A 27,294-nucleotide genomic window follows, 5' to 3' on the forward strand; every position below is an offset into this window, starting at 1 on the left:
TAGATATGAGGAGGTCAACAACATAAAGAGAAGCTTCGCCACAGGCCGTTGCCCAACTGAACGGGAACCCCAAGTACAGAAGTCTAACGGATGTCAAAAGCGTCCTGATGGAGCCACTATGCTACCCTGGAAGGATGCTAAGCAGATTACCTGGGACTACACCTGTGCCACCACAATGGCAGACACCTACTTGCCATACTCTGAAGCTGAAGGGGGTGGAGCCGCCAACTACAGGAAGACCCAGAAGACCCGCAAATATGAAGGCCTTCCCCCTTGCTACAACTTTATCCCAGTAGGGTCGGAGACCCTTGGAGCATGGGGCAAGTGTGCTCTAAAGTTCCTCAAAGAGCTGGGTGAAAAACTCATCACAGAAACCAAGGATCACAGAGCGGCCGGCTTTCTCTTTCAGAGACTCAGTGTTGCGATCCAGAGGGAAAATGCTGCAGCATTCTGGGCACGCGGCCCACCGCTGGGGAGCTGGACGATTATTATTATTATAATAAAAAAGAAGCGCTAAGCCACAAGGACTATACAGCGCTGCACGGGGGGGGGGGGAGCTGGACGAAGTATTCGATATATAGTTCTGAGATGTTATCTATGTTGTTCTGCTCCCTATTGCATTTTTGTCAATGTATTTAGACTTTAAATAAAGTCTACATATAAGATAGAACATAAGGGGTGGTAGGAGAAGACAGTATTCAAACAGATCCGGGAAGAACCTTGAGTTTTCCCTGAAGTAAGTTTCTCTGAGGATGAGGGTCCTCAGCACAGTTCCAGAGGTGGTACCTCCCTATATATGTATATACTGTATATCTTTCCTTCAACACACCGGCCGTATCCCACCGAGGCGGGGTGGCCCAAAAGGAAAAACGAAAGTTTCTCCTTTTACATTTAGTAATATATACAGGAGAAGAGTTTACTAGCCCCTTGCTCCCGGCATTTTAGTCGCCTCTTACAACACGCATGGCTTACGGAGGAAGAATTCTGTTCCACTTCCCCATGGAGATAAGAGGAAATAAACAAGAACAAGAACTAGAAAGAAAATAGAAGAAAACCCAGAGGGGTGTGTATATATATGCTTGTACATGTAAGTGTAGTGTGACCTAAGTGTAAGCAGAAGTAGCAAGACGTACCTGAAATCTTGCATGTTTATGAGACAGAAAAAAGGAGACCAGCAATCCTACCATCATGTAAAGCAATTACAGGCTTTCGTTTTACACTCACTTAGCAGGACGGTAGTACCTCCCTGGGCGGTTGCTGTCTACCATCCTACTACCTAGGATGTATATATATATATATATATATATATATATATATATATATATATATATATATATATATATATATATATATATATATATATATATATATATATATATATATATAATCCCCAAAAAGAAAATGCTTTCATCATTATTCAACACTTTCACAACACTCACACATAATCACTGTTTTTGCAGAGGTGCTCAGAATACAACAGTTTAGAAGCATATACGTATAAAGATACACAGCATATCCCTCCAAACTGCCAATATCCCAAACCCCTCCTTTAAAGTGCAGGCATTGTACTTCCCATTTCCAGGACTCAAGTCCGACTATATGAATATATATATATATATATATATATATATATATATATATATATATATATATATATATATATATATATATATATATATATATATATATATATATATATATATATATATATATATATATATATATATATATATATATATATATATATATATATATATATATATATATATAGTTTTGGAGTGGTTGGTGCAATTATTTAATAAATGTATGGAAGAGGGTACGGTACGTAGGGATTGGCAGAGAGCATGCATAGTTCCTTTGTATAAAGGCAAAGGGGACAAAAGAGAGTGCAAAAATTATAGGGGGATAAGTCTGTTGAGTATACCTGGTAAAGTGTATGGTAGAGTTATTATTGAAAGAATTGAGAGTAAGACGGAGAATAGGGTAGCAGATGAACAAGGAGGCTTTAGGAAAGGTAGGGGGTGTGTGGATCAGGTGTTTACAGTGAAACATATAAGTGAACAGTGTTTAGATAAGGCTAAAGAGGTCTTTGTGGCATTTATGGATTTGGAAAAGGCGTATGACAGGGTGGATAGGGGGGCAATGTGGCAGATGTTGCAGGTATGGTAAACATGAGGAAATTAAATCTTCATCAGAGTACAAAACAAATTCTGGCCACAAAATAGAGCGAAACACCAACGTCAAAGACCTGGGAGTGATCATGTCGGAGGATCTCACCTTCAAGGACCATAACATTGTATCAATCGCATCTGCTAGAAAAATGACAGGATGGATAATGAGAACCTTCAAAACTAGGGAGGCCAAGCCCATGATGACACTCTTCAGGTCACTTGTTCTATCTAGGCTGGAATATTGCTGCACACTAACAGCATCTTTCAAGGCAGGTGAAATTGCCGACCTAGAAAATGCACAGAGAACTTTCACTGCGCGCATAACGGAGATAAAACACCTCAATTACTGGGAGCGCTTGAGGTTCCTAAACCTGTATTCCCTGGAACGGAGGAGGGAGAGATACATGATTATATACACCTGGAAAATCCTAGAGGGACTAGTACCGAACTTGCACACGAAAATCACTCACTACGAAAGCAAAAGACTTGGCAGACGATGCACCATCCCCCCAATGAAAAGCAGGGGTGTCACTAGCACGTTAAGAGACCATACAGTAAGTGTCAGGGGCCCGAGACTGTTCAACTGCCTCCCAGCACACATAAGGGGGATTACCAACAGACCCCTGGCAGTCTTCAAGCTGGCACTGGACAAGCACCTAAAGTCAGTTCCTGATCAGCCGGGATGTGGCTCGTACGTTGGTTTGCGTGCAGCCAGCAGCAACAGCCTGGTTGATCAGGCTCTGATCCACCAGGAGGCCTGGTCACAGACCGGGCCGCGGGGGCGTTGACCCCCGGAACTCTCTCCAGGTAAACTCCAGGTAAACTCCAGGTGTATGGTGTAGGAGGTAGGTTACTGAAAGCAGTGAAGAGTTTTTACGAGGATAGTGAGGCTCAAGTTAGAGTATGTAGGAAAGAGGGAAATTATTTCCCAGTAAAAGTAGGCCTTAGACAAGGATGTGTGATGTCACCGTGGTTGTTTAATATATTTATAGATGGGGTTGTAAGAGAAGTAAATGCGAGGGTCTTGGCAAGAGGCGTGGAGTTAAAAGATAAAGAATCACACATAAAGTGGGAGTTGTCACAGTTGCTCTTTGCTGATGACACTATGCTCTTGGGAGATTCTGAAGAGAAGTTGCAGAGATTGGTGGATGAATTTGGTAGGGTATGCAAAAGAAGAAAATTAAAAGTGAATACAGGAAAGAGTAAGGTTATGAGGATAACAAAAAGATTAGGTGATGAAAGATTGGATATCAGATTGGAGGGAAAGAGTATGGAGGAGGTGAATGTATTCAGATATTTGGGAGTGGACGTGTCAGCGGATGGGTCTATGAAAGATGAGGTGAATCATAGAATTGATGAGGGGAAAAGGGTGAGTGGTGCACTTTGGAGTCTGTGGAGACAAAGAACTTTGTCCTTGGAGGCAAAGAGGGGAATGTATGAGAGTATAGTTTTACCAACGCTCTTACATGGGTGTGAAGCATGGGTGATGAATGTTGCAGCGAGGAGAAGGCTGGAGGCAGTGGAGATGTCATGTCTGAGGGCAATGTGTGGTGTGAATATAATGCAGAGAATTCGTAGTTTGAAAGTTAGGAGGAGGTGCGGGATTACCAAAACTGTTGTCCAGAGGGCTGAGGAAGGGTTGTTGAGGTGGTTCGGACATGTAGAGAGAATGGAGCGAAACAGAATGACTTCAAGAGTGTATCAGTCTGTAGTGGAAGGAAGGCGGGGTAGGGGTCGGCCTTGGAAAGGTTGGAGGGAGGGGGTAAAGGAGGTTTTGTGTGCGAGGGGCTTGGACTTCCAGTAGGCATGCGTGAGCGTGTTTGATAGGAGTGAATGGAGGCAAATGTTTTTTAATACTTGACGTGCTGTTGGAGCGTGAGCAAAGTAACATTTATGAAGGGGTTCAGGGAAACCGGCAGACCGGACTTGAGTCCTGGAGATGGGAAGTACAGTGCCTGCACTCTGAAGGAGGGGTGTTAATGTTGCAGTTTAAAAACTGTAGTGTAAAGCACCCTTCTGGCAAGACAGTGATGGAGTGAATGATGGTGAAAGTTTTCCTTTTTCGGGCCACCCTGCCCTGGTGGGAATCGGCCAGTGTGATAATAATAAATAAATAAATATATATATATATATATATATATATATATATATATATATATATATATATATATATATATATATATATATATATATATATGTCGTGCCGAATAAGCAGAACTTGCGATCTTGGCTTAAATAGCAACGTTCATCTTCTCATATAGGACAAGTGGAAATTTGTGTATGCAATAATTTCGCCCAAATCATTCTGAACCTAACGAACAAAATTTATTTCACTGTGTTTGTTTAGTATTAAATTACTGTAAACAAATCTAAAATATGTTTAGTTGGGTTAGGCTAAAATTAATTGCTCTTGTTATAATAAGGTTAGGTAAGTTTTCTAAGATTCTTTTGGTGCAAAATTAAATTTTTTTACATTAACATTAATGAAAAAAATATATCTTGAAACGCATAAGAGAAAATTTCAGAAAGGACTTAATTTTAAATGAGTTCTTGCTAATTGACCAGTTTTACATATTCAGCAAGACATATATATATATATATATATATATATATATATATATATATATATATATATATATATATATATATATATATATATATATATATATATATATATATATATATATATATATATATATATCTTTGAAAGTACGAAGCACCCAGTAATGGTATTCTCCAGTTAGCGCATGAAATCCAAATATTCTTAGTTTTCGACTATATGGGTATGAAAATTTCCATATACAGAGCCTAGTAAACTTATAGGGTATCATCCTTCTTCTAAACTGGAGCCTATCAAAGGAGGCATTCTTCAGTTGATTAATAAAACACATGTGCATCTCATGGGTATCTTCGTAGAAACCTTTCGGTATCACAGCTTTATTAGCTTAACACAAAGGAATGAGGATAGAGCCTTTTATACCGGGGAGACCACTCGTGGAAGGTCATATTCTCCACTTCTTCCTCTGGTTCCAGTATAGACTGTATCCTCATGCCTTTGTATTAGATGTATTAGACTGATAAATGAAAAATGGCATTTCGTGATGTTGAAAAAATAAACACTTATTAGAGTAAACGTTTATAAGAGTAAACGTTTCTCAACGTGTGATAACTAAGGAATATATATAGTAGCAGGAACCAGGTGGTAAGTTGTTAGAGGATAGTAGTAGTAGTAGTACTGATAATAGTAGTACTAGTAGTAGTACAAGTGGTAGTGGTAGTAGTAGTAATGGTAGTTGTAGTAGTGGTAGTAGTAGTAGTAGTAGTAGTAGCAGTGGTAGCAGTAGTGGTAGTAGTAGTAGTAGTAGTGGTAGTAGTAGTAGTAGTAATAGTAGTAGTAGTAGTGGTAGTAGAAGTACAAAGTGGTGAGATGGGTTGAATTTGAGAAAGATGTGTCAACATTGTGTTTCAATGGTCTCCAGAATGGGTAACATCCTTTGCAGATGAATGGTTCAGAGAACCGACACGTTGATAAATTACACATATGCAACTCTTGGGTATCTTTATTGAGGAAACGTTTCGCCACACAGTGCTTTCAGTCCTGTTCTTCAAGTTTCTCCTATGTATGAACTGATGAAGCCACTGCGTGGCGAAACGTTTCCTCAATAAAGATACCCAAGAGTTGCACATGTGTAATTTATCATGGGTAATATCCTGTTGATCAGCAATTTGGATATAGTGTAACTTCCGGATTTTTGTTGGATAATGTTACGGACGGGAATTAGGGCAGCCTCTATACACTTTCGCCGTTGTAAATCATCTTCCTTAGCGACTAATCTAGCCTCACTGAACCTCATGAAATGTCCAACATCTTCCCTGTTACGGACATGTGTTTTTACGGTCATCACTGTTGCAGGCGTTCTTGTGCTCCCTGGTCCTAATATCCAGAGATCACGCTGTTTTCCCTACATATATTTTGTCACATCCTCCACATGGTATTATGTACACTTCTGCATTAGTGCTAAAGTCGTTTTTGGGATTTTCCACTAGGTTTTTAATAGTAGTTGAAGACCTGGTGAGTATTTTAACAGGTTTTTCTGTGAAGTATTTTAGAAATGTTCGTTGCAACGTCGCTGACCTGTAGAATGTTGTAACTGGAAGGTTTTCCTTCTACTGGATTCGTGTTAACGTTGTTAAGAATTTGTCGCACGTTTTCTGCAATTATGTTTGATGTGAAGGGGAAGTGCAGTGAACTGAATGAATGTGTGATGTATGTACATTCTTTCTGGAAGAACTGCAGACTGGAAATTCAGTGAGCTCTCAGAGAGAATGCACATATATCATGCTTTCGTTTAGTTCACTGCACTTTAGTTATTTCTATATTACAGGAAACATTTCGCCACGCGTGGCGAAATGTTTCCTCTAATAAATGTCCTGAACTTTACATAAGTGTCCCTTGTAAACTGATAACCCCTGCTGTGCAGGCGAAACCTTTCTCAGTAATGATATCTTATTGTTTAATCTAATGATGCATTAAAAAAAAACACACACGGAACAAGTAGGGTTTGGAACCCATGGTGAGTGAGTCGTAAAATTCCAGGCAGTGAGTAAGCCACTGGGACAGCTGGCTACAAAAAGATTCATCCAACTAGGTGTATTTCTGTGCACCATAGGAAGGTTAGCATGGGCCCCACAGTGGGGCCCATGGATATGTGCAGCTCACTAGCAACATACACTTTCCGTCCAGCAATACACCAGTGCAAAAACTTTGAAGCTAACTGAAAGCGTCAATATCTAAGCATATAACTATGTTAGTATATTGGAAATTTTATACCTACACAGCCTATATTTATAGCCTATGATAATTTGCAAAAAAAAAAAAGTGCATCAACCGGCTAAACTCATTCCGAGGAGGAACAGTCAAGATATTTCACGTGAAAAATACAACACAACTTTAAAAATTAAATTGACTGTTAGGAACCTTCGTACTTAAAAAACACACAGGTGTCCCGTGGCTCGGTTGACAACGCGCTCACCTTGCTCATCTCACTTGCTAAGTGTCCATGGTTCAATCCCCGGCAAGGGTGGAAACGTTGGGCATTTTTCCTTACACCTGCTGCCCATATTCACCTAGCAATAAGTAGGTACCTGGGTGTTAGTCGACTGTTGTGGTTCGCGTCCTGTAGGGTGGTAGTATACCTAGATAGGGCTGGGCTTCGAAACGACGTGAGTTAGGATAACAGTTCTGAGTCTGTAAAACTGATTTATGTAAAAAAAAAAAAAAACACTCCTAGCCATATTCTAAGTAGGATACACCAGCGTTGAAAATTTGAAACCGATCAGAAGAGGTTTCGAAAGTTATTTCACCGAAACCCAAACCAGAAATGACGTACATATCATTGACCAGAAATCCCCCTACACAAGCTAATGACCCTATCCTTAGTTACAAACCCCAGCACTGAAAAATTTGAAGCCAAATGGATGAGGCATTCTTGTATTATGAACGAATTCTTAGGGGAAAGAAAAAACATTAGGTTACCACTGCGAGGTACCAACTCACTGAGCAGAGGGTTCGAACCCATGCCAAACTAGTCCTAAAAACTAGCAGGCCGGTGCGTTATCTACTGTACCATTCGTGAATCTTATTAGGCAGGCATGGCACAGTGGCCAACGCACTGGCCTGCTAGTTTAGAACTAGCTTACAATGAAATCGAACCTTCCGTTAGGTGGGTTGTGAGTTGTTTACATTCCTGTCCTCACAGTTCCACGAGGTAGAATATGGTAAGCCTCGGGGATGTCTAAATATTAAACTTATTGTATATTCATTAAATTATACACACCTCTCGTTGGTGTATATGCAATGGTATACGAATTTCTCAGTGTATATACTATGAGATATACACCTGTCGGTAAATAAGCAATGAGATATGCACACCACTCGTGTATATGCACTCCTCTGTGTATAGACCCTATTAGACGATGCAAAAAAATCGTAACTGCAAGAGCAACACCTAGAGAACACGCCCCTCACTACCTTCGATCTTACTACCTTCCTCCCATCCACCTTTCCTTTCTACCTGCCTTCCTCCTTCCCTCCCTACTTTCCTCATTCCTTCCCTTCCTCCTAAGTGAACTGTAGACATAAATCCAGATGTATTCCTGTGAACCCTTCTGGGACCAAGTTCCTAGGCCTTTTGTGTATCCGCATGCTCTTGTGCTACCGTTCACAGGATGAACATGGGCGAGCACAATAAACTAGACACCGGTGGCAAAATCCAAAAAACCTAAAATCCCTCCTTCCCTCCCTCATTCGCTACGTTCCTTCCTCCCTTCCTACGCCTCCGTTCTCAGCTCTGTATGCAGACGATGCCCGATCACTTTCCGGCTTCAGTCAAAATCCTGTTCGAGGCCTCGTCAATAGGCACACGGAAATCTTCCGAGACCTGCCAGCTCTCCCGGCACAACTGACCACCGACGTCACTTCTACTGGATTACTGCAGTAAATTTTGCTTTAGCTGGCTTTAGAATAGGCTGATGTAAGTGCATGATGTGAGTGAGGGAGGGGAGGGAGAGACGATGAAGAGGAGGGAAGAGAATGATAGAGAGAGAGAGAGAGAGAGAGAGAGAGGGAGAAGAGTAACAGAGGGAGGGAAGAAAGGAGGAAGGGAGGGAGGGAGGGGGGAGGGAGGGAGGGGGCTTTCTTTGTCTGGAGCTGGGGGGAAAAAAGGTTTGCATTGGAGAAGGGTAAAAAACAGTGAGGGGAAGCTTTCACTGGGTCACAGAGAGAGAGAGGGAGAGAGAGGGGTCTAATGTAGCGGTGAAAGCTGCATTGCGGCGAGGGGAGTGAGAGAGAGAGAGAGAGAGAGAGAGAGAGAGAGAGAGAGAGAGAGAGCAGACAAGACAAGGAGGGTAGGGGAATGAACGAAATATAAATAGAAAAGAGGAAGGAGGGTGGAGGGGGGGAAGGAAGGATGAGAGACGAAAAGACAAATAAGCTGGTAGACAGAACCAGCCAGACGACGGGAACATAAAGGACAAGGGAAATAAAAATTAAATATGAAGGCTAAACATGATGGAGAGTTTATTAGATAGAAAATGAGAGATAAAAGACTAAACGAGGGACAATATAAGCATGTAAGAAGAGAAGGAGGGAGGGAGAGGGAATTGAGAGAGAGAGAGAAAGAAAGAGACAGACAGACAGACAGACAGAGGGAAAGGGAGGAGAGAGAAAGGACGAGGGAGGGAGAAAGGGAAGACGGTAAGAACTAAGAAAACAGGAAAAGAATGCATAGAGTGACGACGTGAATATACTGGCAAGGATGAGAGGCAGTCTCTCACTCAAGACGCATCAACAAACACTTATAAAACACACAGACTCCACGTGGAGGACTAAGACACATGTGCAACACCTGGGCATCTTTATGGAGAGACGTTTCGCCCCACCAGGGTTTCAGCAGTTTAACACAGACAGAACGGAGACTTTTATAGCGGAACCAGTGGAATTAACTACAGTGGTGCAGCAACAGCAGACGCAAACAGATGTGGGTGGGGCCCCACTAGTGAGAGTGGGTCAAGACCATATAATGGACCAGGGAATCATGGCACAGATAATACACAAGATTCTACAACCTGACTGTTAGATAAAGAGGTATAACCTACTCCCACTAGCGTTACAACCGTCTACTATTACTGTTACATCTCTCCAGTTCTTCCACTGGTTCTGCTGAATGACTTCGTTCTAACGATTTTGTATTAGATTAATAAATCCCATCCCTGGTGGGCGAAACGTCACTCAGCAAAGATACCCAGGAGCTGAACAAATGTTTTATTCATCAACTTGTCCTTACTGTATGTCTATCATCTAAAGAGACCTACGATGTAGTGATGGATTTAAGAAACAGTGATAGACTAAAGGCGTATTTCTAAGGACAATAAAAGCCGAAGTACCGGAACTGGATAGCTTCCTAAAATCAGTTGCTGACCAGCCGGGCTGTGGTTCATACGATGGACTGCTTCCGGCCAGCATTAACAGCCTTGTTGATAAGGTCCTGAGCCACCGGGAGGCCTGGTCGGGAACAAGGGCCTCGGGACCGCTGTCCCCCGCGGCCCTTGTTCACAACTGGAGACGAAAGTTGAGAAAGCATTTCGGCCAGCCTTGGCAGACGTGATAATTGTTATGTAAAGACGTATTCCGTAATACCTGGAGTGCACAAAGACGAACACAAAATGTATTGGTAGTTTTTAAGAAGAATCAACGAGAGAGATTAACAAAGAATTCCAAAAAATCAATATGTTTACAGTCTTAGGAAGCACTCAAACAGGCTGAAAAATGTGTGCACAGAAACCTTGGTAATAATATACAGTGAATAGGTATTATTATTATTATTATTATTATTATTATTATTATTATTATTATTATTATTATTATTATTATTATTATTATTATTATTGTTATTATTATTAATATTATTATTATTATTATTATTATTATTATTATTATTATTATTATTATTGTTGTTGTTGTTGTTGTTGTTGTTGTAATTATTATTGTAATTATTATTATTATTATTATTATTATTATTATTATTATTATTATTGTTGTTGTTGTTGTTGTTGTTGTTGTTACTATTATTATACTTTGCCTCCAAAGTTAAAAGTTCTTGCTGGAAAAGACTTGAAGAAACTTAATATAGCTCATTATATACCCTGCGTGTAAAACAGGGGCAACGGTAACCCAAGAAAACAGTGAAGCAGATGCAACGGTAGTCCAGGAAAACTGTAAAACAGAAATGACGGAGCATTATAGAAACAGTGTTTTCGGGGCAAGGGTGGTCCAAAAGTAACGGTGGTTTAACGGTAAAGACGAGCCAAAACAAAAAAAGGGCAAGATATCATTTACCTACCATTGAACTTTTGCTCTCCTGCTGACCCATCCATCCTCCCTACTCCTGCTAACGTCTGGTATCTAGGTCCGCTTTCCCTACCATAACAAATATAACTTTAATTTTTAAAGGGGTGGATCGGTAAAGCAGCGGAAGGCCTCGGCCAGGTGACCAAAAGCTCCAGCTGCTGGTCATCATGTGACTAAGACCCGCGTCAGGAAACACTTGTCCTGTTTATCGACACTTGGGCAATATTTTAGAATCTTTATTGAGGAAACGTTTCGCCAGCCAGTGGCTTCTTCAGTCCAATACAGAGGTGTCTAATTCGTCAACCTATTGGTTTTCTATGCCATTTACATCACAGGGGAACGGCTCTCGGTCCGAGGGATTAGAGCTACTCCTCTCCCTCCTCTGATCAAGCGTGCTTTACCTCGACAGCATTGCAAGATTCCTACGGGTCCTGCAGCGCCTGGAGGTATAATTATAAGACGGATCTTTGAACTCTTATGCTGTGATCCAGCAAATTCATTACACACGTGCAAAGTTTCAGCTCTATGGGATCTAATTCTGGAGAACCTGCTTATATAGCAGAGCTACAGATAGAAAGACAGGTATACAAAAACGACAGTGTACATAAACAGACAGAATGACAGAAAGAAAGAACGAAATTAAAGGAAAAAACAAGACAGACAAATAGAGACAGACTGACACCCAGACACGAGGCAGACTGTCAGCTCGACTAAAACAAAGACTGACAGACAGACTGACAGACAGACAGATATTCAAAGGGACATGTAGCCTAACAACAGAATAAAAAGTAGAATCGCTATTGTTTTCATTTTATAAGCTTAAATAAGGTTTAATACACAAGAGTTTAGCATTAAAAACATTAACAACAAGAACAAAGGCAGCCATGATGAGAGTATCAGAATCAAAGACGATATTAATAAAAAGAACATAAAGAGAGAGAGAATAACAAAGAATAAAAGAAGGGGGAGAACAGGAAGGATAAAAGCTTACTGGTGTAGGAGAGCGTCAATGATGTCTCAAACACACACACACACACACACACACACACACACACACACACACACACACACACACACACACACACACACACACACACACACACAAACACACACATATACACACAACAGGCCAAGTGTCTAATCGACAAGTGCCCATGACAAAATGGTAACTATCTAACTACCCAACGCACACAGCTAAAAATCAAGGTTGTAGTATTATAACAGATATAAATACGAGTGTCTTACTGAGCAAGTCTTCCTTTTTCCATTACATTCTGACCAGGGATCTCGACGCTTTATGTTAATACATATTTTATTATTGTTATTTTCTACCTTCATTTTGGTGTCGCTCCGCCATCTTTACTTGATGACTCCCCCGGCGACCCGAGAACCACTTCTGCCAATGTTTGACTTCTAACATTAATAATATCTAATAATATCTTTTATTTCTACAAGTACATGTACAAGCTATACAGGCCAAGCTGACATCAGTGACATATCACTATATAGAAAGCCCCTTGTTATGAAGAGCATTTCGGGCAATTAAAGTCAGTTTTATCCCAAGATGCGACCCACACAAGTCGACTAACAACCAGGTACCCATTTTACTGATAAGGAACAGACAATCGGTATAAGAAACACGCCCAATGTTTCTACCCTCGCCGGGAATCGAACCCGGACAAGGCCACAGGGCTTGGTGGGTTTTTGGAATTGTTTATTTGGTTTGGCTCACCTCGTTACGGTACACATTTGTAATTATGCTACTAGCTGTGGCTTGACAGCCTGTTGTATCGTAACGTAATGCTGACGTAGCCCAGGCCGTTGTTGACTTTAGAGGTTCATCTAGTTTGAACATAACATAAGAACATAAGAAAGGAGGAACACTGCAGGAGGCCTGTTGGCCCATACTAGGCAGGTCCTTTACAATTCATCCCACTAACAAAACATTTGCCCAACCCAATTTTCAATGCCATCCAAGAAATAAGCTCTGATGTGAAAGTCCCACTCAAATCCAACCCCTCCCACTCATGTACTTATCCAACCTAAATTTGAAACTACCCAAAGTCCTAGCCTCAATAACCCAACTAGGTAGACTGTTCCACTCATCAACTACCCTATTTCCAAACCAATACTTTCCTATGTCCTTTCTAAATCTAAACTTATCTAATTTAAATCCATTACTACGGGTTCTCTCTTGGAGAGACATCCTCAAGACCTTATTAATATCCCCTTTATTAATACCTATCTTACACTTATACACTTCGATCAGGTCTTCCCTCATTCTTCGTCTAACAAGTGAATGTAACTTAAGAGTCTTCAATCTTTCTTCATAAGGAAGATTTCTAATGCTATGTATTAATTTAGTCATCCTACGCTGAATGTTTTCTAACGAATTATGTCCATTCTGTAATATGGAGACCAGAACTGAGCTGTATAATCTAGGTGAGGCCTTACTAATGATGTATAAAGCTGCAGTATGACCTCTGGACTTCTGTTGCTTACACTTCTTGATATAAATCCCAGTAATCTATTTGCCTTATTACGTACGCTTAGGCATTGCTGTCTTGGTGTGTCTTGGTTTAAGGTTGCTGCTCACCATAACCCCCAAGTCCTTTTCGCAATCTGTATGGCTAAGTTGTACATCATTTAACTTATAAGTACTAGGGTTATGGGCACTCCCAAGCTTCAGAACCTTGCATTTATCTACATTGAACTGCATCTGCCACTTTTCTGACCAAGAATAGAGTTTGTTTAAATCCTCCTGAAGTTCCATAACATCTACGTTTGAATCAATTATCCTACCTATCTTTGTGTCATCGGCGAATTTGCTCATATCACTAGTAATTCCCTCATCAAGATCATTATAAACAACAACGGGCCCAAGACTGATCCCTGTGCAACGCCACTTGTTACTGATCCCCCACTCGGATTTAACCCCATTTATGGACACTCTCTGCTTCCTGTCAGTGAGCCATGACTCGATCCGCGAGAGCACTTTTCCCCCAATGCCATGAGCTGCCACTTTCTTTAACAGTCTTTGGTGCGGAACTCTATCAAAAGCCTTACTAAAATCTAAGTAAATAATATCAAATTCTTTATCGTGGTCAACAGCCTCAAAAGCTTTACTGAAGAAAGTTAATAAATTAGTTAGACAAGACCGGTCTCTTGTGAATCCATGCTGAGTATCATTAATCAAGCTATGCTTATCGAGATGGCTTCTTATAATCTCAGCTATAATTGACTCTAGTAATTTGCCTACAATTGAGGTCAGGCTTATTGGGCGGTAATTTGACGGTAATGACTCGTCCCCTGTTTTAAAAATAGGAATTACATTAGCCATCTTCCACATATCAGACACTACACCTGTTTGAAGAGATAAATTAAAAATATTAGTTAATGGTTCACAGAGCTCCATTTTACATTCCTTAAGAACCCTTGAAAAAACCTCATCAGGACCCGGCGACTTATTTTGCTTCAGTCTGTCTATCTGCTTCACAACCATTTCACTAATGACTGTGATGTTACATAATTTATCTTCTTCTGGCCCACTATAAAAATTAATTACTGGAATATTGTTAGTGTCTTCCTGTGTAAAAACTGAGAGAAAATAATTATTAAAAATCGAACACATTTAATTCTCTTTGTCAGTAAGGTGCCCATAGTTATTTTTAAGGGGACCTATCTTATCTCTAACTTTTGTTCTATAGACCTGGAAAAAACTTTTTGGGTTAGTTTTAGAATCCCTAGCAACTTTAATTTCATAGTCCCTTTTAGCTTTTCTTATCCCCTTTTTAATGTCCCTCTTAATGTCAATATACTGATTCATAAGATGACCCTCACCTCTTTTGATACGCCTATAAATTCCTTTCTTATGCCCTAGTAGATATTTGAGCCTATTATTCATCCATTTTGGGTCATTTCTATTTGATCTAACTTCTTTATATGGGATAAACGTTCTTTGAGCAGCATGTATAGTGTTCAGAAAACTGTCATATTGATAGCTCACTTCGTTACCCCAGTCAACAGATGATAAGTGTTCTCTAAGCCCATCGTAATCTGCTAAGCGAAAATCTGGGACTGTTACTGAGTTATCGCTACTATCGTACTTCCATTCAATGCTAAATGTAATTGATTTGTGGTCGCTAGCACCCAGTTCCTCTGAAATTTCTAAATTATTAACAAGGGATTCATTGTTTGCCATAACTAAGTCAAGCAGGTTATTTCCCCTTGTAGGTTCTGTCACAAACTGCTTCAAAAAACAATCCTGAACTACTTCTAAGAAGTCGTATGATTCTAAATTCCCAGTCAAGAAATTCCAATCAATATGACTAAAGTTAAAGTCTCCTAGAATTACTACATTATCGTGCCTTGTGGCCTTAACAATTTCCTCCCAAAGTAGTCTCCCTTGGTCCCTATCTAAGTTTGGGGGACGGTATATCACTCCTAAAATCAGTTTTTCATGCCCTCTGAAAATTCTATCCAAACAGACTCTGTATGTGTTACTTCAGACTTAATACCCGTTTTTATGCATGTGAGGGAAAAGTTCAATAGATAGGAGTAGAGAGGGAATATATAGTAACAATAGTTTCTTTGCCGGCTACTCGTTAAGGTAGGGTCAGTCTAGCTCCCGATATTCCCGCCTTTTCTCCCCCAACCCCTAAATTGATAGTTTGTCTGCCGGCTACTAGTTAAGGTAGGGTAAGTCACGCTCCCGTTTTTCCCACCTTTTCTCCCCCACCCCTAAAGTGATAGTTTGATTGCCGGCTGCTTGTTAACATAGGGTCAGTCTAGCTCCCACTATCCCTTCCCCTCCCTCTTCCACCTCCCCCCCCCCGAAAGGTGACGTGTGGGGCTCTGGTCAAACAGTAAATCACTCGACTCACAGCTCCCAACACTACTCTTGGATGTCAGAGAGGGTCACCTGGCAATCAACGAGCAGAACAGGAGAAGGACTAACGTCCAGAGACTTCTCCATTTTGTATTAAACTACCTGTGCACTTGTATGAAAGTGCAGGACGTAACTCCACAGCATTGCAGCGGTAAAGAACCTGCTTTCCTGTCATCGGGATAATAATCACGGCGATTCTCTGTGAAGAACTAGCCAGTGGATGGTCACCAACACCTGCGACCTCCCCCCCCCTTATCATCAGCAACGGCTACGGTTTCAACAACAGTGTCACCAACACCAGACACCATTGTAGATATTAGCGTTGAGTTCAAATGTTATTTTATTCATTTCATTTTTCATTTTTCTTTCAAATAGGATATACCTTTCATGTTTTGTTGTTTTATGTTTGATTTAATAAATAGTGTTTATCTTTGTGAATTATTATTTCTTTTTCTATTCATTAATTTTCCTGAGGAGGAGCCAGCCTGAGTAATACTGTCTGAAGTTGTTACAGGGCTGAGTAAGCCTTCACAAGTGGCGACCTTGCCAGGATCAACTCTACTGAATCAAGATTCAACTCCATCTCGAATCTACCATTGGAACTTCAACGCCGCATACCACAGACGGTTACCACCAGCCATGAGTAATCATTCTCTATGGTAGGACTACAGTACAGGTATTTAAAAGATTTGGTGATTGTTATAGTCTCAATTTATTGTAAGTCAAGTCAGGCAGGATATAATATTTAATTCTGCCACCTAATTGTATGTGAGCTTGAAACACTTTGGAGGATTAGACTCTAGGGACCCGAGATTTTCCAGTGACAACTTGTTTCATTGAGCTCTTCATTATATCAAGGGAACTGTCATAGGACACTCTTGATTTGTTGGTGAGAAGATTGGATGGTCAAGGGACCCCATTCTACTTACTGTTTGCTCGGAGCCGGCATAGAACCCTTTGTTTTCGTTAATACATATTGTTTAATTGAAGTAGGGATCGAGCCCTCTGATTTATTTATAGTTTGAGCGGATTATTATTATAATCAAAAAGAAGCGCTAAGCCACAAGGACTATACAGCAGTTTGAGCGGAGCAGGAATTGAACCCTCCGTTTTCTTTAATACCCGTTTCATTTCCCCTGATAGTTTAAGTTATTCTTGCAAGTATGGATGAATACCAGTTTTGGATGAATGCTGGAAGTAAGTTAGGAATAACAGGGAAAAATTTAGAATCTTTCATTAGTGTTAAGATCCAGGAAAGACTTGAAAGAGGGAGAATTGAGAGAGAAGAAAGACAGTTAGAAAGGGAAAGAGAAGAGAATAAGGAGAGAGAGAGAATCGAAAGAGAAGAGAAAAAGGAGAGAGAGAGAATTGAGAGAGAAATCCGAGAAAAACAATTAGAAAGAGAGAGAGAAGACCAAAAAGAGCGTGATAGACTTGATCGTGAGGAAAGAGCTAGGGAACGTGAGGAACAAGCTAAGATACGTGAGGAACAGGTTAAATTAAGAGAACTTGAAGAAAGAGCAAAGGATAGAGAGCACGAGTTAATAGAGAGAGAAAAGGATCGCGAGCTCGAAAAATCTCGCCTTGAATTAGAGAATAAAAAGTTAACATTTACACAACAACAATTAGAGGAAGGAGTAATTGAACATCATGCAGCTAGTGCACATATTCCAACACCTAATTTACCTCCCTTCACAGAAGGTGAAGACATTACTTCATACATTATCAGGTTTGAAAATACCGCTACCCTCTGTGAATGGCCTGCTGACACCTGGGCTACCAGGTTAGGAATGTTATTTTCTGGTACAGCCTTGAATATCTATGCAACTTTGTCGCAGGATATCATATGTAATTATAACCTACTAAAGAAGGCAATCCTTAAAGCATATCAAAAAAAAAAAAAAAAAAAAAAAAATTCTTACAGGAAAGATTTCAGGTATGCCACCTTACAGCCTGGCCAGAACTTTCAACAGTTACAGGTAACACTCTTTCGTTTGTTCGACTTTTGGATAGAGAGTTCAGGAATTGATCATAGTTATGAATCTCTTCGAGACTTCATGGTTGCTGACCAGTTCCTAACGGCTCTTCCCCACCAGATACGAACATTCATCAGAGAACGTAACCTGATTAAAGCTGAGGAAGTTGCTGAGGCTGCTGACCTGTATGCTGAGGCTCACAATTCCTATAAAGACCTAAAGGGATCGAACCCTAAGGGCAAGGGTTCATCAGACCTTAAGAAATCAAAGCCTCTAGTGGAAAGTAAAATGACTTCTTTTATTCCTGTTTGTCATTTGTGTGGTGTTAAGGGACATAAACGTCCAGATTGTCCTTCTAAGAAGGTCCAAAAAGTTGGAAGATGTTTTAAAGACTGTAATGACCAAGCACCCTTCTGTTCAGGAACAGTTAATGAACTTAATGTATCTACCATTTTACGAGACACTGGATGCACATGTATAGTCATTTCTGATAAGCTGTTCCCTAACCTTAAAGAAACTCATTCCTCTGCTATACTTTCAGACTACTTGGGCCGTACGGACACTTTTCCTACCATCCGTTGTTACATTAGGTCTAAATGGTTCACAGGTTGGTCTGAAGCCGTACTAGCTCCCATCACTTCTTGCTCCGTACTAATAGGTAATGTAAAAGGTGCCCTTCTTCCTTCTGAGGTTGACCTCTCATCACCAAAGATGGACATAGGTGTTTCAGATCCTCTTCCTGTAGAGTCGGAGAAGCCCCTCGAAAGTTCAGATGAGACAATGTCTCGTGAGATTCATGTGGGATTGAAAACCAGTGATGCTACTCTCGAAAGCGAGGTAGTAGGATCACCGGTTCACTTGTTAGATGAAAGTGAAGATATCACCTCCGATACCATAAATGTCTTGACTAGGGCTCAGACCAAAGCCCAGGCTTCTCCTACTGTCCATCCTTTGATTTTCCCTGACTTTAAGCCTTTAGACATATCGAAGGACTCCTTTGTCAATTTCCAACGTAATTGCCCTTCTCTTCAGAAATGCCATAATGCCGCTAAACAAAATCAAGTTATCCAAAGGAAAAACTTTTCATATAAATTTGAATATATAAAAGGTATCTTGTACAAGTCAGCATTCAAATTAAATTCAGATGAGATAGACTATTCCATCTTAGTTGTTCCAAGTCAATGCAGAGAGACTGTTCTTAAAATGGCTCATGACCTGCCAGTGGCCGGACATTTCTCGCATCGTAAAACCTTAAATAAAATTAGGGAAACCTATTTTTGGCCAAAAATGTCCTCAGATGTCACTACTTATTGTAGATCGTGTAAAGTTTGCCAACTGTCATCCTCCCGAGGTACCAGGCGAGTACCTATGGTCAAAATGCCTATCTTTACGGTACCGTTTGAAAGAGTAGCTATTGACATCGTTGGTCCTTTATCTCCACTTTCATCTGGGGGACATAGATATATATTAACATTGGTTGATTATGCTTCGAGTTTCCCTGAAGCCATACCCTTAAAGACCATAACTACTACAGAGGTGGCTGAAGCCCTTTTGTCCATCTTCTCCAGAGTGGGCATCCCTAGAGAAATTTTGTCTGACCGTGGGACACAATTCACATCTCACTTAATGCAACATCTATACCAACTTCTGGGAGTGAAGCATCTCTTCACCACACCCTATCATCCCAGCTGTAATGGGAGGATTGAGCGCCAGCATTCGATTCTCAAGTCCATTTTAAGGAAACTTTGCTCCCTTAAACCTAAGGAGTGGCATCGTTACCTACCCTGTGCTTTGTTTGCCATGAGGGAAGTTCCCAGTGACTCTTTGGGGTTTTCACCTTTTGAACTTCTCTATGGTAGACAGGCCAGAGGTCCACTGTCCATCCTTCATGACTTATGGACTAATGAGGAGGTAAATGCTGAGGTTCAGTCTTCTTACCAGTTTCTCCTTGACCTTAGATCCAAACTTGAGGAGACCTCTGACATAGTTTCGAAAAACCTAAGCTTGTCAATGGACCAGTACAAAACCTATTTTGATTCCAAAAGTCAGAGGAGAAGTTTTAAAGTAGGAGATGAAGTTCTTGTACTTTTGCCTATCAAGTCAAATAAATTATTAGTAGCATGGAAAGGTCCATATAAAGTATTAAAAATTTGTGGGAAAGTTGACTACCTCATAGAAGTCAAGGGGAAACCTAAGCTTTATCATATCAACATCCTTAAGAAATATTACCGAAGAAATTCGGTTAACTGCCTTAATAACTTTGACTTAGTTTTTCCACACGAACTTGATAAGACAACTGAAGAATGTAAAGTGTGCGTAATTGACACCTCTAACTTAGACTATGATGAAGAACTACATGACTTGGTGACTCTTGACCACTCGGACGCAACCACCATTAATATTAATGAATCTTTGGATGACCATAAGAGACATGAAATACTTCAATGTGTGAGTAACTTTTCAGACGTCTTTACTGATATTCCAGGTGTTACCTCCACGGTAGTCCATAAGATTGACTTATTGACGGACAATCCTATCAAACGGAAATTATACCCAGTTCCAGTTCACCTTAGAAATGCATTTGACCGAGAGGTAGACAAATTATTAAAACTAAAGATCATTGAACCTTCAGTATCTGCATATTGCTCACCAGTAGTCATGGTTAAGAAGGAGGATAAATCATATAGACTTGCTATTGACTTCAGAGGCCTTAATGCTATAACTCGGTGGGATGCTGAGCCTATGCCCTTAATAGATAGCGATCTACACAAATTTTATGACGCTTCCTTCTTTTCAGAGATTGATATTGCGCAGGCATATCATCAAGTAATGTTAGATCCTTCTTCTAAGCAGTACACCGCTTTTCCTACACACCAAGGACTGATGCAGTATAGAATTATGCCCTTCGGTTTGGTAACTGCCTGTGCTACCTACATGAGACTGATGAGAAAGGTCTTGGGTAATATGCCAAATGTTTCAGTTTATTTTGATAACATTTACGTAATGACATCTACGTGGGGCGAACATATCCAAACATTAACATCAGTTTTGCGTAGGTTACGCTCACGTGGCCTCACTGCCAAGCCGAAGAAATGCTTCCTTGGGTATAACAAGATTAGATATCTTGGTCTGATACTTTCTAATAACTCTCTGCAGCCTCTCCCCAGTAAGATCAAAGCTTTATTAGAATTTAAATTCCCCAAAACCAAGAAACTCATGCGTAGCTTTCTTGGTTCTGTAAATTTTTATGCACGGTTTATCCCGAATCTTGCTGATCTTACAGGCATCTTATCCGACTTCCTTAAAAAGTCTGTGAAGGAACCTCTTGAACTTTCCGACGTAGCTCGGGATAAGTTTAATGAGATTAAAAGTATCTTTGCGAAAGACCCTATACTTAAGATTCCAAATATTAATAAAACATTTTGTCTGAGAACTGATGCCTCCAATACTGGCTTAGGTGCGGTGTTACTACAATACCATGATGGTACTCCCTTCCCTGTATGCTTCCTAAGCTGGAAACTCCTTCCCGCAGAAACAAGATACTCCACAATAGAAAAGGAATGTTTAGCCCTTGTGTGGGGTATCTCCAAACTTAAATTTTATTTGCTGGGAAAAGAATTCATTTTAGAAACGGACCACAAACCTTTGATATACCTAGAAACTTTTAAGGGAACCAACAGTCGCCTCTTGAGGTGGACATTGGCACTCCAGGCTTTTAAGTTCCATATTGTGTATATCAATGGTTCATCCAATTATTTCTCTGACTGGTTAAGTCGTGACAGTCAGTAGAAGATTTGTTGCCTTACGCGACTTCCACATGTTAGAACTTTTTCCTCGCCTATTCTTCTTATACTCCTTGACTATAAGTCTTGGTTTGGGGGAGTGTGAGGGAAAAGTTCAATAGATAGGAGTAGAGAGGGAATATATAGTAACAATAGTTTCATTGCCGGCTACTCGTTAAGGTAGGGTCAGTCTAGCTCCCGATATTCCCACCTTTTCTCCCCCAACCCCTAAATTGATAGTTTGTCTGCCGGCTACTAGTTAAGGTAGGGTAAGTCACGCTCCCGTTTTTCCCACCTTTTCTCCCCCACCCCTAAAGTGATAGTTTGATTGCCGGCTGCTTGTTAACGTAGGGTCAGTCTAGCTCCCGCTATCCCTTCCCCTCCCTCTTCCACCTCCCCCCCCCCGAAAGGTGACGTGTGGGGCTCTGGTCAAACAGTAAATCACTCGACTCACAGCTCCCAACACTACTCTTGGATGTCAGAGAGGGTCACCTGGCAATCAACGAGCAGAACAGGAGAAGGACTAACGTCCAGAGACTTCTCCATTTTGTATTGAACTACCTGTGCACCTGTATGAAAGTGCAGGACATAACTCCACAGCATTGCAGCGGTAAAGAACCTGCTTTCCTGTCATCGGGATAATAATCACGGCGATTCTCTGTGAAGAACTAGCCAGTGGATGGTCACCAACACCTGCGACCTCCCCCCCCCTTATCATCAGCAACGGCTACGGTTTCAACAACAGTGTCACCAACACCAGACACCATTGTAGATATTAGCGTTGAGTTCAAATGTTATTTTATTCATTTCATTTTTCATTTTTCTTTCAAATAGGATATACCTTTCATGTTTTGTTGTTTTATGTTTGATTTAATAAATAGTGTTTATCTTTGTGAATTATTATTTCTTTTTCTATTCATTAATTTTCCTGAGGAGGAGCCAGCCTGAGTAATGCTGTCTGAAGTTGTTACAGGGCTGAGTAAGCCTTCACAATGCAACAGTTCTAGCGATCTCGGACATACAATGCCACCCCACCCCCCTTCCCGATACTTCTATCTACTTGGAACAATTTAAAACCCTGAAAATGACATTCCGCAGGCATGTCCCGACTTTTTGAATTAAACCACGTCTCAGTTAAGGCAAATACATCAATGTTACCTGCACTAGCAACTAATCTCAACTCGTCCATCTTATTCCTAGCACTACGGCAATTAGCATAATAAACATTGAAAGACTCTCCTTTCTCTTTAACCTTCCTGCTCATTTCTGTTTTTCTACTAAACCTATTACTGTCCTTATCACCCAAAGTCCCTGGCTTTTCAATATCTACCTCGTTCTGCTTATTACTAGTTCCCCTAGAACTCGTAATATTACTACACTGGGACTTCACTGTTTTCCTACCAAAACCCATACCACTAACTATTCCTAGTTTAAAGTCCTAACTGCTCCCTCCACTGCAGTTGCCAGTGCTACCACCCCAGACCTAGATAAGTGAACCCCATCCCTGGCATACATGTCATTTCTGCCATAGAAGAGGTCCCAGTTGTCAATGAATGTTACTGCATTTTCCTTACAGTATTTGTCCAGCCAGCAATTGACACCAATTGCCCTGGACAACCATTCATTTCCAACTCCTCTCCTTGGCAAAATACCACATATGACAGGGTTCCCACCCTTACTCCTAATTATTTCTATTGCTGACCTATACCTGCTAATCAGGTCTTCACTCCTACGTCTGCCAACATCGTTGCCTCCAGCACTGAGACAGATAATAGGATTGCTCCCATTACCTCTCATGATGTCATCCAGATGGCTAACAATATCCTCCATCCCAGCCCCAGGAAAGCAAACTCTCTGTCTCCTACTCCTGTCCTTCAAGCAGAACGCCCTATCCAAATACCCAACTTGGCTATCCCCAACAACAACAATATTCTTACCTTCCTTGGTGTCATTCGTCGTGATGTTCCCAGTAATCGACTCACATTCGTCGGGTAGCACTGAGAATGTATTAGATGTTTCCACAACAGTTTCCACGGCACTCTCTTTCTTCTTCATCGTTTCTACCTTTCCATTCGTCTTCTTGATCGTCAACTTCGTTCCCTGCTGTCCAGCCACTGACCAGTTTCCCTTCTTGACCTGAGGACTCAAAACAGGAGGACTACTACGAATCTTCTTGTTTTCCTCGGTCAGTCGCCGAATCTCCAACTTCGCCATCCTCAATTCTTCCTTAAGCTGTTGGTAAAGTTGCTCGATGGAGGGCTTGCTTCAATTCGTAGAGAGTGCGCAAACAGGTCTTCACAGAGCTAAGTACACGTCTTTCATCCCATTGGCCGAAATTGGTATCTCTTGCCCAGGGGGATTAGCTGAGCTGCTAATGAATCATTACACGTGGGACCAGTGTTTAAAGAACTATGCTTTATACAGTGGCCAACGGAACCAAGTATGTTAGGCCACTAGTTGGTCAAAAGATACTGAATCCGTCCTGTGTCATCCCCACCTGCAGATCCTACTTTGTGTGCTGACCTGGAGAAAGAACACTACTACCTCAACACCTGAAGATCTCTTACCTCAGACTATACGTTACCACAACCCTTTTTCCGAGGTTCTGGTGCTTTGAAAATTTACTGTTTTCTTTGGCTTTAAGACGGGAGCCTAATTCCAAAATATAGGGTTCGGTTTAATTTTTTGTGATGTTTCTCCGTGTCTCCTCAAGCTTTGTGATTTGTTGTGTCTTTGATGACAGACAGTAATGGATGCTTGATTTTTTTTTCTAATATGACTTTGATTAGATATTTATTTTAGTGATAAATTATTTATTTTCATTTTTATATTTGTAATGTTTTTGTGACGCTCTGCCTCAAGCATCGCTAACTACATACACATAATGTTTTAAGGTAAAGTGATTTTTGCAGCTCGTGTTCATCCAAGTGATGCCTGGGGAAGATTTATGTGCGATAATTAGAATATTAAAAAAAAAACATGGCTAGAAGCGATTTATTCGATGCGCAGAGAGCAGACAACTCCACAGAGAGCAGACAACTCCACAGAGAGCAGACAACTCCACAGAGAGCAGACAACTCCACAGAGAGCAGACAACTCCACACAGAGCAGACAACTCCACAGAGAGCAGACAACTCCACAGAGAGCAGACAACTCCACAGAGAGCAGACAACTCCACAGAGAGCAGACAACTCCACAGAGAGCAGACAGCTCCACAGAGAGCAGACAACTCCACAGAGAGCAGACAACTCCACAGAGAGCAGACAACTTCACAGAGAGCAGACAACTCCACAGAGAGCAGACAACCCCACAGAGAGCAGACAACTCCACAGAGAGCAGACAACTCCACAGAGAGCAGACAACTCCACAGAGAGCAGACAACTCCACAGAGAGCATACAACTCCACAGAGAGCAGACAACTCCACAGAGAGCAGACAACTCCACAGAGAGCAGACAACTCCACAGAGAGCAGACAACTCCACAGAGAGCAGACAACTCCACACAGAGCAGACAACTCCACAGAGAGTATACAACTCCACAGAGAGCAGACAACTCCACAGAGAGCAGACAACTCCACAGAGAACAGACAACTCCACAGAGAGCAGACAACTCCACAGAGAGCAGACAACTCCACAGAGAGCAGACAACTCCACAGAGAGCAGACTACTCCAAAGAGAGCAGACAACTCCACAGAGAGCAGGCAACTCCACAGAGAGCAGACAACTCCACAGAGAGCAGACTACTCCAAAGAGAGCAGACAACTCCACAGAGAGCAGGCAACTCCACAGAGAGCAGACAACTCCACAGAGAGCAGACAACTCCACAGAGAGCAGACTACTCCACAGAGAGCAGACAACTCCACAGAGACCAGACAACTCCACAGAGAGCAGACAACTCCACAGAGACCAGACAACTCCACAGAGAGCAGACAACTCCACAGAGAACAGACAACTCCACAGAGAGCAGACAACTCCACAGAGAGCAGACTACTCCACAGAGAGCAGACAACTCCACAGAGACCAGACAACTCCACAGAGAGCAGACAACTCCACAGAGACCAGACAACTCCACAGAGAGCAGACAACCCCACAGAGAGCAGACAACTCCACAGAGACCAGACAACTCCACAGAGAGCAGACAACTCCACAGAGAGCAGACAACTCCACACTACCACGGTTGTGATACAATAGCTATCAATGTTAAGTAAGACACATATAGCAGTTTATTCCGAGAAGTTTCGCCTACACAGTAGGCTTCTTCAGTCGAGTACAGAGTAGTCAGCAGCAGCGGGACTGAGGGACTAACCACCTAACCATTCCCTTGTTTAAATAAAAAAAAAGTGTTAAAAATGGTAGACAAATGCTTTTCCCTAACAGTAAGTTGATCTATGTTACAATTAAGTAAACCTGTCTTTTCCCCTAATCTTATTCTTATATACCTGAAGGAAAACCCTTGAGTTGTGTTTTTCATTCCTTGCAACATTAAGTCTATATTCTTCTTTTTGTTTTTTCTTATTCCTTTTCTGCCTTCTCTCTTAAATTGAATATATTGGTCAGTAGGGGGATCATCTCTCTTTTACCCCAGGAGATGTTTTAGTCTTATTGTTTATCCATTTAGGGTCATACATGTTTGATTTAAATTCTCTGACTCATCTCTTCATTTGAATATATTGGTCAGAACGGTGACCACCTCCTCTCTTGTAATCAGTTACATGTTTTAGTCTATTGTTAATTCATGTTTGATCTAAAATCTCTGTAAGGGATGTACGTAGTTTTAGCAGTTTGTAGGAAACTCTGCGAAATGTTATATTGGCAGCCATCACCAGCGTCACTCCGGTCTGCCGCGCCATCATCACCAGCGTCACTCCGGTCTGCCGCGCCATCATCACCAGCGTCACTCCGGTCTGCCGCGCCATCATCACTAGCTATGTATAAATGTAAAGAGTAATGAGTACATTACTATAAGCTTCATTTTCCAATTTTAATTTAATCAAATTTACACTGCCACGTAGGAAAATTTTATCGTTTTTAATCTGCTTCTCCGTACCCAATTTCGTTGCCATGACAACCAGTCGCTAATATAGATCCAAAGCAAGAGTGCGGTAATGATGCCTAATTAGATTATTATTTTTAGGTACATATTTGTTACAAAGTTTAGGGAAAAAACATGATTCGTACCCCACTACAAGGATAACAAGCCCAGGGTGAAAATATATTCAGAATACCGAGGTGACCAAGCAAAGTTACTTGTACGGATGCTTTGTCATTTCGCTAAACTATACTTAGTGTTCAGAATTTGCAGGCTGGCCACTCTATGAAGCTGAAGAGAACACTCTTTGTAGAACATGCTTTTATTATGAAATCGTGTTTTCTCGGATTTTATCCTCATTCCTGCAACACTGCAAGCTCCTGACATTTTGAGTGCAATATGAAAGGCCTAGAGTTATCTTTCAACTGCCCCCGTGGTTGGTTTGCATCTTGCATCGCAGGTTCACGATTTTTTGCATATATCTATATCTATATCTATCTATCTATCTCTCTCTCTCTCTCTCTCTCTCTATATATATATA

This window comes from Cherax quadricarinatus, chromosome 25 (genome assembly GCF_038502225.1).
Source record: "Cherax quadricarinatus isolate ZL_2023a chromosome 25, ASM3850222v1, whole genome shotgun sequence".
NCBI classification, from domain to species: domain Eukaryota; kingdom Metazoa; phylum Arthropoda; class Malacostraca; order Decapoda; family Parastacidae; genus Cherax; species Cherax quadricarinatus.